At 54.0% G+C, this 5,909-nt stretch overlaps 1 long non-coding RNA gene across 1 annotated transcript; it reads right to left on the minus strand.

The window, feature by feature from the left end:
* Positions 1-310: 310 nt before the first annotated feature.
* Positions 311-1,399, minus strand: LOC141932106 (uncharacterized). Its single transcript, XR_012625742.1, has 2 exons — positions 1,316-1,399; positions 311-1,184 (listed from the first exon to the last, which is right to left on the minus strand). It is a non-coding gene; the product is annotated as an uncharacterized LOC141932106 (long non-coding RNA).
* Positions 1,400-5,909: the final 4,510 nt, after the last annotated feature.

Here is a 5,909-nt window from a genome sequence, read left to right on the forward strand (position 1 = left end):
AATTGCTACCAAACCCACGCTCGGGGACTGTTTTTTGGTTTTGTTCCTTTTGTCACGATTTTATTTTGTGATTTATTATTTTTAAAACTTCTTAATACATATTTAAAGCTCCTCCTTTCTTCTTGTCCTCTGTTTTTAAAATGGTGCTGAAATGTGCGTTTTGACAGCAGCCCCCGCTTTTGTGAGGCCCTAATAAATCTGTGACTGAAAGCAGACTGACACCACTGCAAGGGTTTGTAAAGCAACGAAACCAGCCGAGAGCTGGGTAAAGACGCCGTGGGTTTAGGGAATAACTCCACTGAAGCCAGCGATGTTACACCAAGACACATTTTACTCACCCCTCAAAACCCCCAAACGAGGGAAAATAGCACAAGTCCTCGACTGTTAAACGTGCTCTGCTACTATCATGCAAATCCATCTGGTTCAGCAGCTCAGAAGCAGACTTCAAAGGACAGAGGAGTCATTAGAATCACAGTTCAAAGAAAAAAGTGAGCAGCTGGTTTAGGCCATCTGGTAGGGGACATAAAATGGTCTCTTTCTTCCCCAGTCAGTCTATGAAATTTTCATTAATTGTAGGAACATCTTCCAACATTAACCAACATAATATTGTTAAAAATGTAAGTCTTAATAAATCATCAAAACTGATGTCTTAGGAAAACAAGGTAGCTACAGTCTGATTGGTTCTTCCCTCCCCTGTAATACAGCATGCCATAATTACAATTTTATGTTGGTGTTTTCAAAGTAAATTAGTGGGAATTGGATTCCTCAGCTCCTTTGAAGGTCTCAGGAAGAATGTGGACAGGATGGTTCCCCAGGCTGCAGAGGAATCACCTTCTCTATTGATTTCAAGAGCCACTTTTGGCTTAAAAACACATGGAGAAAGCATCCTGTCCTCCCTGGGCTGCATCACCTGGGCAATGGGTCCCACCAGCCGAGCACCGCGCTGTGCCCCCGGGATCTACAGGGTGGGATCCACGCACCTCCACGTGCCGGGGAGCAGGGCTAAGGCCGGGCAAACCCTGTTGGGTTACAGCTTAAACAAAACCCACCTCCCTGCAGCCCCCCAGCAGACAGCCCAGCCAAGAGAAATTCCAGCGCCGGTGCCGTAAGCACAGCTCAGCAGAAATCCCCGGTTTAGCTGCTCTGATCTCAAGGCCCCCAAGAGCTCCCAGAAACTGATATTCCTGTTGAATATATGGATGAGATCCTTGAAATTCAGGCAGGTGGTTTGATAAGGCAGCGACGGTGACAGCTGCCACGGGGAAGCCAATTTAAACAGGAGCCACGATAGAGAGCTCAAGGGCACAGCAGATACCTGCTGATTTTGACAAAGCGATGACCTGGGAGCTGCTGCTGGTTCTCCCTCCTCCTCCTCGCCTCTCAGATTTGTCAGCTGCATCTCTACCTGAAAAAGGCAAAATGGAGAGAGTTCATCTTAATCTTACTGCTCTGAGAATATAACTGGCCCAAAACTCAAATGGGAATTTCAGGGGGTTTCAGTCCCAGGCTTTCCCAGACACCGCTGTTCCCGTCAGTCCTGCCTTTACTCCTCTTTCCTGGGACTGTCCCAGTTCACTGACTTTTCACTTCCTATCAGCAGCATTTCAAAGCAGATGAACAACACCTGAACCTAGAAAAATCCCCCGATCCTCTGATGTGCTCATACATCCGGGGAAGTCTGTGTGGCTGCACCACTTGCCTGTGCCCTGCGGAGCATCGCCATGTGTCACACACCAGTGTCACGAGCTGTGCCATCCTGAGCCACGCTGGTTCCCGGGCGACTCGCTCAGGTTAGAGAGCAGGAGAGCAGCCAGGCCAAGGACAGCGGGGCCAGAAAAACGACTTGCCCCAGAGTGGAGATGGGTGAAGGAGCAGGGGCTGTCCCAGGGAGCCCCCAGCCGCAGAGGGGTGCCTGCAAACCACATTTCCCACTCCCCAAAGGCATGTGCAGATGCCAGAGGTGGCTCCCACAGCCTTCCCGGCTGTTTTCCCAAGCTGCCGGCCAGCTGACGGGACAAACAGCACTGGCTCCGGGCTTGTTTGCCACTGACCAACAGACACAAATACTTGAAATACTTTCCTAATCTCATTTTCTCCTGCAAAGGACTGCTGCCTTGTCAGGGATGTTTCTCCAAGGCAGCAGCAGAGATGGGACGTGGGAATGGGACAAGGCATGTGGGATGGGAAAGGAAGGGAAGGACCCGGCTGGGGAGCCCCCCCATGTGGTCCCATCCCGGGAAGGGTGCTCCTGCCCCCACCCACCCCAGCCTGGACCCCCCACCTGCTTCCCTGAGCCCCACTTGCTCAGGCCCAGCCTGCTCCTTGCCCTGGGTGCAGGTGCCCTGGAGATTTGGCTAATTAGGGTAATTCCTCCCCTGCAGCAAGGCTATTAAACCTCCTTTCTCATGGAAACACCTGTGGGCTGGGGTCACCAGTGCTCCTGGAAAGGGCCCTCAGGATTCCGGAGCTGTTTCTGCTGGAAGAACTGCTGGTTTTATTTAACGTGGCTTTAATTGACTGTGTGCTGGGACTGAGCTGAGTCTGGTGCGGAGCTTTTGGAAACGCTGCTGCTGCCTCCCCCTTGCACACATCTCCCCGGGCTTTATCTCCTCAGAGCTGGCGGAGGCTGGGATGTTTCCACGTCTGCCTTCCCCGGGAGATGCTGGGGACTCGGGGGACACCAGCGAAGCCCGGCTGGTGGCAGCGGAGCCTGCAAACACCTCCTCCTCTACACAAAATAGCGCAGACTTGCTCTTTTAGTTTTATACCTAAATCTGTTTTCACCCAGGGCACATTTTCAGAAGAGATGCCGTAAATTAACAGAGAAAAAACTACTTGCCCAGCCCCGAGAGGGGTGAGGGAGCAGGGGCTGCCGTCGTTGGGCTGGATCCCCAAGAAGCTCTGCCAGCCCACGGAGCGGGGAGCGCAGGACCCGAGACTGCAGGGACCTGCTGGGAGTTGGAGAGAGCGCTCTGCTAGCTGCCGAACCGCCAGCAGCCTGCCAGGGATGCACACCAAACATGAGCTAATCCCAACAAAAATAGGAGTGAAATCATAATTCATATGCATAATTCATGTGCATAATTTTATCTCGGCTGTATATTCTCCAGGGATGTATTCTAGAAAATGCTTTCTTTCCCCTCCCAATGCTCGCGTCCTTCCAAAAAGTGCTGTAGATGCAAATCATTGGAGGCAGCAAGAAGTAGTAGCTCTGCTGGGTTACTAAATAAATGCTAAATTTGTCTGAGTTTCTAGCCTACATCTTGGCAAGTTATGCAGATTGAAGCTGTTGTATAGACACGCAGGCTTGTAATAATCACAGGATTTTAATTGCTTTCATTGTGAACCCTGGCTACTGATTGTATCTGCATGGAAAACTGTAACAGTTTGCACTTGCAAATGCTAAAAATGTTAAACAATAATGGCAATTAAGAGATAATTATAGTTATTCCGAAGCAAGGATTGGAGTTAAGACTCCAAGAAGACATCCCAAACGACCGGGAAGCGTTGCCCTGTTTACTGCACAGACTTCAATCTGCTTTTTCTACGATGCGAGATCCGCCAGATTTAATTGCTTAATGATTTTCTATAAAATATTTAAGTAACATGGTATCTTTAGCCAGCCCAGGCTCCGCCTGAATTGCACGTGTCAGTCTTGCTGGAGGACAGTGACAAAGCCCCGGCCTGGCACCCGACGCTTGCTGAGTCACCCCGTGGTTTTCTTCTGCTAATTACAATACAGACAAGGTCCAGGGACCCCCTGCCAGCACCCATGGGTGGGGACCCTGCTGGAAGGGGGCCACATGGGTGTCATCCCTCAGTCCCCCCACAAACTGAGGCTTCAGAGGGAGCCTTTGCAGTGTGGGTCCAGGTTTACCCCATCTAAGCTGGCCATGGAGGAGCAAGACACTTTTGGCCAGATCATTTTGAACCCTCAGAGAAAACAGGACTTTTTAAAAATGGATTTAGGAAGAGGTTTTGTCCTTGTCGAAGCGTTCTGGGCTTTCCTCAAAAAACAAAAAAGGCATTTATTTTTTTCCAGAGCCATGTTCTGGGCTGGGCGCCAGCCGCCTGTGTGCAGTCTGCAGCGGAGGCACGTCCTGGCTCGGTGTCAGCCCTCCGTCCTTTCCTGCCGGCGCAGCCCCGGCATGCAGCTGGCGAACGGTGCAGCCGGCCGGGGAACGGCGCGAGATGGGCGTGAGGTTAAACCCCAAACCTGTAATCGAAAACTTAGTGGAAAAATATCTGTGTAAGAAGGGATTTCCGTTCCTCTGACTCAGCTTAAGCAGCACGGGGCTAAAGCTCGGGTCACACCGCGGGTACCGGCAGGCGCTCGACCCCGCTGGTAAACCCCAGGGAAATCTTTCCATCATGCCCTGGCAGCGCCTAACGCGGCTCCCCCTGGCCGGGGTAGGACGTGGGAAAAGCCTTTCCCGACGGCAGCGTGGCACCCACGACAGGGCCGCTCAGGGCGACGTGCCCGTGTCCAGCTCTGCAGATTCCAGCCCCGTCCCTGTGTGGGACTCGGCAGGGACTCGGCGGGCCCAGGGCTGCGGGAACAAAGGGCGGCTTTCACCCTGCACAGGGACCGCCGTGGCGAATTCCTCGGATGCTTTTACGGGCTGCAACCACTGCACAGGGAGAGCCAGGCTCCCAGCAATCTCCTCCCCCTGAAAGCACTTCATTCACACCCGGGCTGGAAGGAGGTGAAAGCAAAGGCCATGCACGTGTTAAATGCAGGGGGGCTCAGATTAACCCCCAAAAAGCCTCCCTGCCCAGCAGGCTGGGGGCGAGGGCCTGCAGCCTGGCCGGGGTCTGGGCAAGCGGCTGAGCTGCGGTCGGGCTGCTCCGCAACGGCCATAAATCAACAGAGACGCGTAAGCAAGGGAGGGAACAAAGGACGTGGAGAGATGCCACGGCATCTGGCAGGGGAGGGCCGCAGCGGCCGCGCCGGAGGATGGTGTCTGAAGAAAGCCTCTGGCCAAGCCTGCGAGGGTCCCGGCCCTGCTCTCAGCTGCTCCCCCGCCAGCCCAGCCCTCAGGAGAGCCCCGGCCTGGCAGCGAGGGGCACGCAGGGACAGGGGACATGGCGGAGCGTGAGGTCTGACCTCACCCATGGCCCTGGCGGTGCTGCTGGGGTGCCTCTGCAGCACGCTGTGCTGGCCCACCAAGGCCATGGCAAGTTCTGGTGCATTTGCTCCGAGTCACCAGCACTAGGAGGGAAAGACACGGACTGCGAGGCCACTACAGCAACCTGCTTCTGTGGGCAGGAGGAAACAAGCTACACCAGGGCTGGATAAAACCGCTCCTCGAGCTTAACCCAGGGCCAAACCCTGCTGAGCAGCGGGGCAGAGCCTGGGGTTTTCCCCGGGGTGGTCCCTGCTCAGGATGTCGACGAGGGAAGGGACAGGGACTGGAGCGGGGTCTGTCAGGGCAGGTCCCTTCTTTTACCCCTCACGCTGGGTGCTGAGACCACCAGTGCTCGGTGCAGGAGAAGCAAGGCGCCTGCTGTCGCTAACAGAAGGGCTGGTGAAGGCGCTGACCTGATGATAAGCAGTTATTTGTCTCGTTGGTAATGAGTTATTACTCAGCCTCAGCTAGACACTGCCTTAAGGGAGGAAACATCTGATCATCTTTTAATAAACACAGTTGGCTCCTGCGCGGCTCCTGCAGCTCCCGTATCTATAAAGCGCTCCGAGACGCAGGGCTTGGGCACAGACAGCACTGCTATGAGTCACAGTCTGGGAAAGGGTGTCAGAATCGTTGCTCAATAAATAGAACAAAGCAGGGAAACCTCGGGTGGGCTGGGATGGCACAGCCCTGCTTCCTTCACCGCGTGCCACCGGCCTCCTAAGGATTTACCCGTCGGAGGCTGAAAGCGAGATAAAAACAATTTCCACGGTTTCTCTC

This window comes from Strix aluco, chromosome 19, assembly GCF_031877795.1.
Source record: "Strix aluco isolate bStrAlu1 chromosome 19, bStrAlu1.hap1, whole genome shotgun sequence".
Taxonomy (NCBI): Eukaryota; Metazoa; Chordata; class Aves; order Strigiformes; family Strigidae; genus Strix; species Strix aluco.